The sequence below is a fragment of the Rhineura floridana genome, chromosome 6 (assembly GCF_030035675.1).
Source record: "Rhineura floridana isolate rRhiFlo1 chromosome 6, rRhiFlo1.hap2, whole genome shotgun sequence".
NCBI classification, from domain to species: Eukaryota; Metazoa; Chordata; class Lepidosauria; order Squamata; family Rhineuridae; genus Rhineura; species Rhineura floridana.
In genome coordinates this window covers 47033043-47047112 of record NC_084485.1, presented here as the reverse complement: position 1 = coordinate 47047112, position 14070 = coordinate 47033043, and the positions used below count along the sequence as shown (strand labels likewise).

General features: G+C 43.0%; 1 protein-coding gene across 10 annotated transcripts in view; it reads left to right on the top strand.

Annotated features, from left to right (window-relative positions):
- Window positions 1-14070, top strand: part of TOX2 (TOX high mobility group box family member 2) — a 351224-nt gene that overhangs the window by 160894 nt on the left and 176260 nt on the right. The window lies entirely within an intron of this gene.

Below are 14070 nucleotides of genomic sequence, written 5' to 3'. Positions count from 1 at the left end.
AAAAAAAATGAAACAAAACACACACACATACACCCTCTATTGTTAAACGGCCTTTCCAGACTCTTGTTTTCTTCTGGGTGGATAATATGCCCTTCTGTTAGTGCTGTGGTATTTGGTGCTCTATCCCCTATCCCTATGTACCAGAAAAACAGGGAGCACTGGATGGAATAGGAAGTTCTCTCTCTCTCCCCCTCTCCCTCTCTCTCTCTCTCTCTCTCTCTCACACACACATACACCTTTTGTTTAATTGTTAGAAACATACACTTATGCTCAGGAGTGGTTGAGGATGAGGGATAAAATATTAAAAATGACATGGGTAGGTGAGGAGGGGGGCTAATGTTGTAGTTATGGAAAATGCTCCTGCTATTATTCATACTAAACTTTCCCTACCCAGTAAAAGGGTAAAACAACTGTGTGAGAGTGGCCAAAGACTGACAGTGGAGAAGAAAATGAATAGGTCATGGTGATATTGGCACAGTCTAAGAGGTATTGATGCGACTAATGCAAACACCTGCCATGTGGAAGAACATGCACTGATATATTTTTGGGGGCGGGGGCAGTAATGATCACAAATACAGTAAGGCGGAAATCCTATGTGCATTTACCTGGGAGTAAATACAATTGAATTTAGAAGTAAACTCAACTGACTTACTTCTGAGTAGACATGTATAAGATTGCTTTGTTAATAATCTCGCCTCTTGGGAAATGGTAACTAACCCACAGCGGGAGCCCTAGTTGGAGCGATTCTACAGATAAAAGAGTGGTGGCTCTACAGTCTGCCCAGGAAAAGTTGAGTGTCTGGAAAGATCCAAAGATCTTTGGCATATATTCTTTCTTGCATTTAGAGTCAGGGCTTGGTGTTATTTCTAACTGTTGTTTTAAAAATGTTTGCTGCAGTGCCATTAAAAAGTTGGTTATTTTTGCTCTCCCCAGCTATTTTCTAATATTTTCAAGTTGACCAGTAGTTTGACATCAGCTCTTGAGATGCTTTTGTTAACTGGCTCATAGTCATACTTTTTTAAAGCATTCTTTAAAAATGTAGTACCTTTCTTATACCTACAAAGGCAGCAGTTGTGGTTTTTTAAAAAAGCATGTAAAGATTTTTGTTTGCTTGTTTTTAGCTAGAGGCATTAGCTGGTACAAGTTTAAACATTAAAGATATGGGCTTTATGTAACATTTTAACAAAGCAGAGATGTTCCAAGCGTCATTAGCAGAGCTCAGAGCTGAGCTTCCTATCTTCCCCCTATGTTCAAAGGAACCTGTATTGTATCAGTGCTGCTTCAGTGAGTTTTGCCCCCAGAAGTGAATGTAAGTGAATTCTTTAAGGGATTTGAACATGGACCTGGACTTCATTTTATAAGTGCACTTCCCCTCTTGTATCGATTGACATGAATGTTTTGGTGTTCTATAGTAAGTGCCATGGATTTATTTACTGACTGTGAGGCTCTGCTAAATCATATACTCTCTATGTATGAATAGGCCTATTTGTGTACTCCTGTCCAGCCCAATCCCCCTACAATAAGAGCCACCTTGTGGTAATGTGGAGAAATGTATGTAAACAAACACGAGTCTGCAGTGGTTTGTAAATTTGGTTTTCTTAAATTACAGGATAAGGAGAGCTGCAGAGACACAATCCATTAAGAAATAACTAGGTGGGTGATTCACTACCATTTGTGTAAATGGCACTAACTCTGAGCTGCCTGCACAATTTATTAATACTTCACGGAAGGAAAAAATTATTTTAATCTCATAATGGATGATGAGCTGTGAAATTGCTTCTGCAGCAGCTGGGCACCCTGGGGGAGGTGCTAGATTCTGCCACATTATGCAAGCTTCCTCTGAGATCTGCTACACAGTGCTAAACAGATACCATCAACGTTTAGGGGGAAGGGATACAGCATGGGGAGGGGAAGTGCAGTTGTCTTCTCTGCTTCTAGAGAAATGGGAAAGGAGCTCGTTTGGAAATATTACAAAGTTAGGGAAGGAGGGATGAGTTTAATTGTACATTTCATAACACCTCATTGAGGAGCATGTCAAAGTGCTTTGGGACAGTTAGATCTTTGGAAGGTTCTATATAGGATATGGGATTAGGATAACTAGTCCATAAGGCACTTCTTTGTAATGGGTTTGAAGAGGGCGATTTGTAAGAACCTCTGAGCAGCATGATCCGCTAACACTTGCAACTTCAGCCTGCACAGTCCCTCACCTTCCCCACCTGTTCCAGTTATAGATGGGTTCCTATAATACTATACTCACTCTCCACAATAGGATTGAAGCATGGGTGTGTGTGCAGGGAGGAGGTTCCTGCTTGCCAACTTCCCACACTTCTGATTTGGTGCTAATGTGCTAGAGCAGTAGCTGAGGGAGCTCTTGTGCAGATATGCCCTTGAGGCTCCTTAACAGTCTCAGCCCTCAATTGTTTCTCTTTTTCAGTAGTTTATAGCATAGTGTGGTGTAGTGATTAAGGTGCTGGACTATGACCTGGGAGACCAGGGTTCGAATCCCCACACAGCCATGAAGCTCACTGGGTGACCTTGGGCCAGTCACTGCCTCTCAGCCTCAGAGGAAGGCAATGGTAAACCCACTCTGAATACCGCTTACCATGAAAACCCTATTCATACGGTCGCCATAAGTCAGAATCGACTGTAAGGCAGTCCATTTCCATTGTTGTTGTTGTTTTATGCCATTTCCATTGTTGTTGTTGTTATATGCCTTCAAGTCGATTACGACTTATGGCGACCCTATGAATCAGCGACCTCCAAGAGCATCTGTCATGAACCACCCTGTTCAGATCTTGTAAGTTCAGGTCTGTGGCTTCCTTTATGGAATCAATCCATCTCTTGTTTAGCCTTCCTCTTTTTCTACTCCCTTCTGTTTTTCCCAGCATTATTGTCTTTTCTAGTGAATCATGTCTTCTCATGATGTGTCCACAGTATGATAACCTCAGTTTCATCATTTTAGCTTCTAGTGACAGTTCTGATTTAATTTGTTCTAACACCCAATTATTTGTCTTTTTTGCAGTCCATGGTATCCGCAAAGCTCTCCTCCAACACCACATTTCAAATGAGTTGACTTTTCTCTTATCTGCTTTTTTTCACTGTCCAACTTTCACATCCATACATACGAGTTCAGGAATACCATGGTCTGAATTATCCTGACTTTGGTGTTCAGTGATGCATCTTTGCATCTGAGGAGCTTTTCTAGTTCTCTCATAGCTGCCCTCCCCAGTCCTAGCCTTCTTCTGGTTTTTTGACTATTGTCTCCATTTTAGTTAATGACTGTGCCGAGGTATTGATAATCCTTGACAAGTTCAATGTCCTCACTGTCAACTTTAAAGTTACATAAATCTTCTGTTGTCATTACTTTAGCCTCTTGGTCTAGACTCCTGACGGCATTGCTCTCAGCTTCATCAACACTCTCAAACCCCTCACCACATTAAAGTGTGCATCCTAAAGGGGGATCCATTTCCATAACATAATGCAAAAGCGAATGCTTTGGGAAACAAAGCTTCCAAGAGCATCAACCAAGTATTATGCGTATTTTTTTAAAAAAAAGTTTAAGTAAATTTGAGTTTACTTCACTCACACAAGATATTCATGGGAACTAGCAAGCTTTTTTTAGGGTTTCTTGTGTTGTAAATCTATCTTGGTTGTAGTGAACTGTGTTACACATGTAAGGTGGATTGAATATGAAATGAAGAGACTGCCCACTCATGGGCTGCAATCCACAGACAGTTTTCCTAATTTTGTTGCCCAGAGGGATTTTTCTTTCTTTCTTTCTTTCTTTCTTTCTTTCTTTCTTTCTTTCTTTCTTTCTTTCTTTCTTTCTTTCTTTCTTTCTTTCTTTCTTTCTTTCTTTCTTTCTTTCTTTCTTTCTTTCTTTCAACAGTGGCCCTCTTGCATCACATTCCACACTACTTCATAAAACTGAGGGAGTTTCAAAAGCTGTTTGCAGTGCATTTCGGAGGTGTGTGTGGGGGGGTGGGGGGGTGAGAGAGAGAGGTCTCACTGGGCATGCTTTTGCATTTGCTTGAAAAGAGGATTGTTGGATTATGGCCATACTCCTTAAGCATTGAAAGTTTCTGAATCTGAAAGTTAGGCTGCATTCTGGTACAGTCTCCATTTCAATGATGCATGAAAAACAGCTTTGTTGTCCTACCATATAGAAACTTTATTCTTTTATAACAGTACTTTCCCCACCCCTTGTTCATTTAATCAGTGAAATTCAGGGTGAAACTGCAATTTAATGGTGCCAGAGTGGCATCTTCCAGTGCAGATTTCAGTGAAACAACATTCGAACTGCAGAGTGGGTGGTTTCTACTTGAAAAGCAGCAGGCAGGTAGGGACTGTTGAATCTTCTCCTGCCCACCACTATCCTCCCAACTCTCCCACCCCTGGCCATTTTCTCCCAAGCCAGGCTCATTCCTGGTTTTGAAGCCCTGCTGGAAAAGTGTGTGTGTAATTAATTAATTAATTAATTAAAAATTATGCAGCCTACACATTGGTCTTGAGATGTACAACAATTAAAAACCTAATACAATAATAAATACAAAATGCAATATAAAATAAATGCAGTTGAAATTGGGCATGAACAGATTAAATCACCTATTGGAATCGGACACCAGCAAGGGCTTAGGTACACAAGAAATAAACATGAGTGGCAGCTTATCAAGAGGCAGGCGTAGAGGCAGGAGTGTGGTGGCAAGGAGGATGGCTGAGGGCTGGAAAGATGAATGGGGAGGTGTGAAGGGAAAGAATGTCCAGAAACCAGGGAGCTTGAAGAAAAGTGCAGAATAGGCAGTGGTCTGAGAGATCGTGTGTTTAATTAGTATGCATTGATATAGCTTCCTTGTCTCCTGTAGGGGAGTGGAGAGGTTGCTGGGTAAAGAAGAGTAAAACAATTCAGGTGTAAGAAAGATTCATGGCTTTTTCATTAAGAATGAGGATGAAGAACATTCTTTGCCATGGATGCCACATGATTCTGAAGGTACAGCTAGCAGCTGAGAATGAATTCTAACAGACCCTCTCAACACCAAGAACTCATAATACAGAAACAAAGGGACAAGATCTGAGCATAAAATGAAGACATGGATAGATTTTCCTTTATACTGTACAGAGCAAAACCAGTGGGAAATACAATCCACAGACACCTACAAATGAATGAATTGTGGAAGAAGATTAGACAGTTGTTTGGATATAAGTTTTGCACCCTAGCTTTGTTTATGCAGCATAGGTTAAGGTTGAAAAAGTACCAGTTGCAACAAGTCCCAGTGAGTACCTGAGCATCTGGGTGTTTGCTTGCTCAGTCCTCTAGGCTGCTGTCTCGTGAGACAGCTGAAGCCGCTGGTATATGCTGCAAGGACTGGGACCCCCTGCCTGATCCTGATTCCAGAGAGAGGCTGCGGTTAATCTTGCAGCCTCTTGCATGAGCTTCTGGCTGGGTCAGGGGGCGTAAAAGCCCAGCTACCCTTGGGGACCCCCTTAGGGAGTCCTAAGGGCAAGGGCACTACCCCCTTCCATTTTTAAAAAGACCAATCTAGAAGACATTGGTAGTGGGGAGGGCGTATGGTGCTTGTGTACTTTGTGTGCCAGGGTGAGAGCCTATGCAGTGAACTGAATGACAGGAGAAAATCGCAAGATGCCTTTAGAGTGAGAGTCTGCAACTGGCAAAAGGCTGGCCCTCTTTGGGTGTGAGACGGGGGAGTAGATGTGCCCTGTGTGAAAGATGTTGGGTGAGTCTCACTATTACTAATTGTCACAGAGGCCTACTGGGATAACTGGTTCAGGCAGGTTTTGTTGGTGGGCTCTTGTTGGGTCCATATCAGGTGTTTAGGAGGAGTCTTAGCAAGGAGGGGCATGGATGATGCCACCCCAATTCCAGTGATCACGGGTAGAGGGAGGTATAGCCATGGGGAGGTAGGGAACTACCACAGAAGATGAGGGCAAGGCTATCTATGCATTGTTGCTCGCTCCTACTCCTCTCATGGATGGGTTCCTCATTGCTCATCTGTGCCCACTGGCCTGTGTGTGTTATTTAACGCTAGATTGGTACATAATAAAACCACACTCATCCATGATTTGATCATGGATGAAAATATGCCGATTTAATATGCATTACCAAGACCTGGGTGGGTGAGCTGGGAGGAGTTGATCTGATCCAGCTTTGCCCACCTGGATACTCAGTGCAACACCAGCACAGGCTGCAGGGACAAGGGGGAGGAGTTGCTATGGTCTACAGAACTTCCATTTCTGTCACCAGGAAACCACTCTGTCTTGGAGCTGGCTGTGAAGGCCTACACCTTGTGTCGGGCCAAGGAGACAGTAAACTGGGGTTGCTGCTGGTGTACCGTCCAGCCTGCTGCCTGGCAGCTTCTTTGACTGAGCTGGTGGAGACTGTCTCGGCTGGAGTGTTGGAGGAGCCTGGAACAATAGTCCTGGGTGATTTCAGTGTCCATGCTGCTAGTGTTCCAGCTTGGGACTTCATGGCCTCCATGATGACCATGGGGCTGTCTCAAGTTGTCACTGACCCGATGCATAGGGCAGGGCACACCCTTGATTTGGTTTTTGCTCCAGATGGAGGAAGAGGTGGTCTAGAGGTAGGTGGGTGGATGTCACCCCATTATCATTCTCAGACCACTTCCAGGTGAAGTTTAGACTTATGGCTCTGATCCTCGCCTGCAAGGGTGGTGGACAGATTAAGATGGTCCACCCACAGAGACTAATGTAATCCACAGGATTCCTGAATGCCCTGGGGGAGTTGCCAGAAGATAGAGCAGGTGACCCTGTTGAAACCCTTGTCACGCTGTGGAACAGCGAGGCATGTTGGGCTCTTGACACGGTTGCCCCTGAGCGCCCTCTCTGGCATTGTGAAGCCTGGTTTGCACCTTGGTACACTAGTGAGCTAAAGGCAATAAAACAGGCTGGATGACAGCTAGAGCGCAAGTGGCGAAAGACGTGCTGTGAGGCTGATTGAGCATACGTAAAACATAACCGTGCCCACTTCTCTGCCACCATCGCATCCTTAAGTGGAGCTTTTCCATATTGTCAGGGGTCTGTTGACATCAACTCCAGAAAATAAAGTTTTAGACCCTTCAGAGGCCCACTGTGAATTGTTTGCAAGGCACTTTGAGGGTCAAGTTGCTCTCCTCCATAGCAATCTTGATGCCTCATCCACATCTACTGTAGTTCCAAGTGAGGTGTCCAGTGCAATGTCTGCTGCAACTTCTTGGGATTGGTTTCAGTTGATGCGGCCTGATGACGTGGACAAGGTGCTTGCAACAATGTGGCTAGCAACGTGTCCTCTTGACCCTTGCCCTTTGTGACTTATTAAAGGTTGCTGAGGGAGTTTGACTGAGTGGATCCAGGGTGTGGTCACTACGTCATTGCGGGATGGAGTGGTTCCAGCTGTCTTGAAAGAGGCAGTGATCCGACTGATCCTGAAAAAGCCCACCCTGAACCTATTGGTTTGTGACAACTACCACCCGGTCACAAATACTCCTCTTCTTAGGGAAGGTGATTGAGAGGGTTGTGGCGCAGCAACTGCAAGTACTCTTGGATGAAACGTATTATCTTGACCCATTCCAGTCTGAGTTCAGGTCTGGTTATGGGACTGAATTGGCCTTGGTAGCCCCGATGGGTGAACTTTATCAGGGGAAGGACAGAGGGAGTGTGATCTACTTGATCTCTTGGCGGCTTTTGATACCATTGAGCATGGTATCCTTCTGGGCCGACTTGGTGAGATGGGTATTGGAGGCACTGTTTTACAGTGGTTCTGATCCTATCTCCAGGGTCGTTTTCAGATAATAGCATTGGGTGATTGTTGTTTGGCCCCCTGGCAGTTGTGCTGCGGGGTACCGCAGGGTACCATCTTGTCTCCCATGCTGTTTAACATCTATATAAAGCCCTTGGGAGCAGTCATGAGGAGATTTGGGGCAAGGTGTCAGCAGTATGTTGATGATACCCAGCTCTATTTCTCTGTAACATCTGAATTGGGAGAGGCCGTGCAAGCCCTGGACTGCTGCCTGGACTCGGTGGTAGGCTGGATGAGAGCCAGTAAACTGACTCTGAATCCTAGCAAGATGGGGACACTATGAGTTGGTAGTTCCTGAGTTCAGATAATTGGTCAGTTGCCTGCTTTGGATATGGTTGTACTACCTCTGAAAGAGCAGGTCCATAATCTGGGGGTGCTCCTGGATTCATCTTTGTCGCTAGAGGCCCAGGTAACCTCAGTGGCTAGGAGTACCTTATACCAACTTCGGCTGGTAAGACAGCTGCAGCCCTTTCTGGATTGGGATAGCCTGATCACTGTTGTCCATGTACTGGCAACCTCCAGGTTAGATTACTGTAATGCGCTCTATGTTGGGCTGCCCTTGAGGTTGGTCCAAAAGCTGCAGCTGGTGCAAAATGCAGCAGCGAAACTGCTCACTGGGGCAGGGTATCGCCAACATGTTACCCTGCTGCTAAAAGAATTGCACTGGCTACTATTAGCTACCAAGCTAAGTTCAAAGTCCTAGTTTTGTTGTACAAAGCCCTATACAACTTGAGACCAGGATACCTGAAAGACCATCTTACCTCTTATATACCCAGCAGATCACTATGCTCTGCAGGTGAGGGCCTCCTGCAGATACCATCTTATCAGGAGGTCCATTCCGCACAACGTAGGAAACATACCTTTAGTGTAGTGGCACCTACCCTTTGGAATTCCCTCCCCTTAAATATTAGACAGGCGCCATCTTTGTTATATTTTCAGTACCTACTGAAGACCTTCCTCTTTCAACAAGTCTTTTAAGCAGAGACATCCCAGTCTGCATCTGTATTGGAATTGCTTGTTAAGATGTTTTTAAACCTTTTTTAAAAATATATATTTTAAGCTTTTAAAAAATGTTTTTAAAGATATATTGTTTTAATATGTATTTAAGGATGTTTTTCTTTTAATATATTTTAAAGTCTGTTTGTATGATGGTTTAAAGTGTTTTTAGTGCTTTGTTTGCTGCCCTGGGCTCCTATCGGGAGGAAGGGCAGGATATAAATTTAATAAATAAATAATAACAAATAAATATATGGATAAATAGGAGCGTGGTGATTTTTTTTCTGTTTCTTCCCCAGCATTGTGATAGCATCTTGCAAGTTTAAACTACATGACAAATAATAATATTAAAGGAGAAAGCAGTCTTTCAAGTACCTCCCAGCAAACTGTCCTCCTATAGTAGAGGCCTATCTGCTCATCCTATTCAATAGGACACATCTGCACAACCTGCCATGAATTGTAGTCTGCCAGATGCTGGACAGCCCCCTCTCCCCAAGTTCACATTACTTTATGGATTTGTGTGTTTTCGGGGCCAGGGGACCCTTCAGTCCCCTTGATGGGTCACCAAATTGTACAGCTGTGTAATAGAATAGTAGAAGCCATCAAGCTAGAATTTCCTCACTGGGGTTGTAGCAAAGAACTTGATTCTGTATTGTTGATTAATTTGTGTGCGTGTGTAGGATTGTTGGAAGAATAAAGTCATGATTGGGGTTTAAAATGCCCAGCATCAAGGCATTCAGGAATTATTGCAGTCCAGGAAGAGTTACAACTCCTTAGCAATCTGCCATCCAGTTTATAGGAAGGACTATCATGTGTCAAAAATGGCACAGTCATGCTAACATTCTTTGGAGGCATATCACAGACCACAGAACCTTATGACTATTTCTCAACACGTTGTAGATTACAGCCTCCTAAGTCACTATATAAGTATATACCACCCTTTGAAATATAATTTCCTGGGAGGAAACTGTTATGGCCTGTCCCCATGTATTTAATGTTGATTTCTCCCCTAAGAGTCCTTAAAAGGTATGTATTAATCCTAAGGAATATCATATGTTCAGGTGTGTGGACTTCCTCAGAAGCCTTGAGTTTAAAAGGAAACTTTTTTCCTTCCTGCTTCCCCTCCCCTTTCAGATGTTTTGGGAAGTCAGTCAGCCTTTTTGTTGTTCTGTTAACAAATGTTGATAACACAGTAGCTGGCAGCAGCTGCCTTATATGGAAACTCCTGATGTGTAACACCTGCCTATAACTAACTATTTCATAACTAGTTACCAGAGCTTAGAAAAGTTACTTTTTTAAACTACAACTCCCATCAGGCGCAGCCAACATGGCCATTGGATTGGCCTGATGGGAGTTGTAGTTCAAAAAAGTAACTTTTCCAAGCTCTGCTAGTTACTGGCTTATCAATTGCTATCTAATCCTGAGCTGAAGAGATGCAGGTCATGGAGCTGTTAAAGCAAGGTAGCCTTGAAACACTCCCATAAAAGGAGGAGAGTTTATGCAGCAAATTACCAGTGCTTCTCAAGCCTAGTCAAAGATGTAACAGATGTTGTCTACAATCCAAGGTCTGACTTCCACATTTCGGTGAGATAAATGTTCATTTACTTTCTGAATAAGAATTATAGGTACTGATGAAGGTAACAGAATAGAAGCCTAAAGATTTATTGCAATGTAACTTGTTTGATTGACCTGTTGCCTAAGGCCAACTACATGCATTTATGTGAAATGCTTCAGAAGTGTTAAGATGTTTAAGAAATAAGTATTATTATAAAGACAATCCACTGTTGAACTCCCATTTATTTTCCTGATATCTCCCAAGCCCCGAGAAGTCCTACCATTAAACCTGCCTATGCAGACACCTGCTGTTGGAAACATGCAAGCTTTGGTGAGCTAATGTCTGACATATAAGGAATCTGGATAGTTGACAGGCAGAGGGGAGAGAGAACCCTTGATTCTGTGTATTCACAAGGAAGACACAATCTTATCAGCTTCAAAACAAAAATCTCAAGCAAAAATACAGTAAATACAATGTGTCTCAACAATAAAGCTACCATTCGTTAACAGTACAGTAGTGGTTTGGTAACTAATGGCCAGTTTCAGTGTACTGCATGTATAGTGTCCTTTTGGAATGATTCTCTTGGAATGGATCACATACAACTTGTTCAAATACATTTCTAAGAATGAAATCTTAACAATCCATTTTTGGGCAAGTGGCATAGAAGATGGATTAAAAGTTTTCTCATATATGCCGCCACAGGAATAATTCTACACTGTGGATAATTCCACACTGGATGGAAAACAGCATGCTACAGGGGGCACATTAAGATAACCCACAGTCTGCAAGTGTTTCTAAACGATACGCTTGGTAAAGGCTGCTCATGTTTGCATTTGGGCTGTCAGAGATACAGTTTATAGAAGCTGTGATTGTTAACTATTTGGGAGAATGGAAGGTTGTGTTTTAAAAGCAGATCGTGTGAGTTTCCTTTAGAATAGAATAATAAAGTCTTGTGCAAGGGCATGCTTGCATGGGGTTTCCCTTGGGATGTCAAATGCACTCTGTCATTGCTGCTGATCTGTGCAAGCTGCATGTGCCTTGACATTTATTTATTTAGGTTATGATGGGTTCCCAGCAGCCTGTATAGCAAGTGAAAAAGACAGTGAGTTAATTTCAGCATTGCTTTCATAGACTTGAGGACAGTGGTGGTCCAGAAATCTCTCATCTCCTAGTGTCCTTGTTTTGGAGCAGAATGGAGGACAGGAAAATGCAATTCCAGTTCATAGGAGACTCTTTTGCATTTTTTTCCGCTGCAACCATAACATTTTCTGTTATGAGATGCTGAGTGCTTGTTGTATTTGGTTTGTTCTATAAAAACAAAATTCGCTTCCTTGTGCTTTTCACTGGCTAGAGAGTTGGATTTTAAATACAGGTTCAACTTCCATTTCTGCCATTGCCCTGATAATCTTTAGACATCAGATAGTAATATAGTGAGCCACCTATCTCATATATTTATTGTGACAATAAAAACAATAAAGATTATAAAGTATTAGATAAAAGATATTTAGAAATAGTGTTTTATAAATTGAAGTGTTTAACCAGGATTTAGAGATGTATGGAACTATTTCCAGGATCCCAAAGGGGTTTCAAGCTTGTTTTTCTTAAATATACCTTGTCATGGAAAACTGGTTTTGAAACAGTTTGTTCTACAGTACAGGGCCAGTTGTTCTAAGAGAAAGGTTAACTGGTTTAATTCATACCCCCTGCATGAGCTCTTTGGAACTTGCTTGGCCTTATTTTATTTTATTGCATTTATATCCCACCTTTCTTTCATCAAGAAACTCAAGGTGGCATACATGTGGTTCCCAAGTGACCAGACCCAGACTTGCTTAGCTTCAGCAAGGTGGTGGCCTCTTGTGCCTTCAGACCATACTCTAGTTTCTATCCTTAATTTAAGTCAGTGGGCCAGTTTAAGCAGAACAATCTTGGCTTGCAAAATAATGGTTTAGCAAGCTGGGAACGAGCTCTCTTCCCCTTTATCCCATTACATTCCAGCTTCAGTGTTGTGATTCTGTTTTGTGTTTTGTTTTTAAAAATTAAGAGTTCCCCGTTATGACTGAAATGAGAAATTTGGCTTAATGTCAGTTTGCTAACCAGAATCTTAAATCATGATTTGATCCTGAGTTAAGATCCTTGTTAGTAAACTGACTTTAAGCCAGAGTTTTCTGTCTTATAGAGCAATCCAACTTTGTGGAGGCAGCTGGGAGCAAAGCCAGTGGAGGCAGAGCTGATGGAAGGGGCCACTACATCCAACTGCTGCTTGGAGGCCTTTTGGAGGCCTCTTGGAGGGGAGGACACTGGCTGTGCTGGTAGGGCATGGCAGAAGGAAAGAAAATACGTTTCTTTCTACCTCTTTTCCCGGCATACCGGCTGCTGGGATGGAGGCCTGTAGGAGGGAGCTGAATGGAGCCTGGATATCATGTAAGTCCCCCCTCCCTTGGCCCTCCTCCAACATGCCCCTGGAATGCCCCTTTTGCAGGCCTTCCACTGGCTTCTGCCAGCTCCCCTTAAGCCGAGCTGGGCTTCTCTGGCGGACCTCTGGCTGAGCCGGGATGAGGGGCTTATGCCGGCATAGCCCATCTGAGCCAGGACCAAGCTGGCTCAGCCAGAGGTCTGCCATATCCAGCTCACCTCAGCCCGGCGTAAATAGCAGTTGGATTGCGACCTTAGTCATAGCGGGGAATTCTGGTTAGGAGCATAAAAAGCTGCCTTATACAAGTCAGACCAGTTACTCCATCTAGTCCAGTATTGTCAGCATTGACTGGCAGTGGCTCTCCAGGGGTTTAAGCAGTGGACTTTCCTAGCCCTGCCTTGAGATACTGGGGAGTGAACCTGGGGTTCTACCACTGAGCTATGACCCTTAAACAGACCAGGTTGCAGTGCTGAAGCTGACATTCAAGGGGAATGATGAAGAAGGGCAAAATGGGCCTGAGATTACTCCCAATTTGCTAAACCGTGGTTTAGTATACTGATGACAACATTATGTCTTGAAAAGGCCAGTGAGATTTGAGAGCAATCTCAAAAGGTCTTTTAATGTTTGTGTAGACCAGTTGATTGTACCAAAATTATTCCGTTCCTGTGGGTGTTTTCCGTGAGCTCATCATTGCTATACTTGTGATGTTTAGTAGGGAAAACATTGACTGGGAATTGTAGCAGGTTACTATAACAAGGGATTCTTGCTCTTGAAGCTTACACAGAGGAAATCTGGAATGTTTCTTTTTTTATAGGTATACCATTGTATGGCACAAACTGCTACTTCCAGGTACATTTGCTGTGCAGTAACTATAATAGTTCCTTGAACTGGATATTTCCTGAACAAAAGTCGTTTGGGGTTTCTGTGGGCTTTTCTGGATGCATTTTTAATGAATGCATTTAAGGGACCATTCGACTGCAGATCTACTGCCTGGCTTGTGTTTGCTTTGCTGGCTAGCCATTTCTGCATCCAGAAACATCACAGAACAATGAGAAGAAAGAAGTGACAACCCCCATACATAGTTGGTATGTGTTATGATAAACCAGCCCATCTTTGCCACTGCACCTTGTACTTTATGTATTGCCTGTAAATAATAGTCTCTGAAAGACATTAAATCTTATATCCAGCCTAATTGTAATGATAGTTTGGTTTTTCATTTTGGTTTATGTACAGTGTGTGACTTTTGCAGAGACATTTTTATTCTAGGAAAATGACAAGCCAACAAGAAGCTATAAT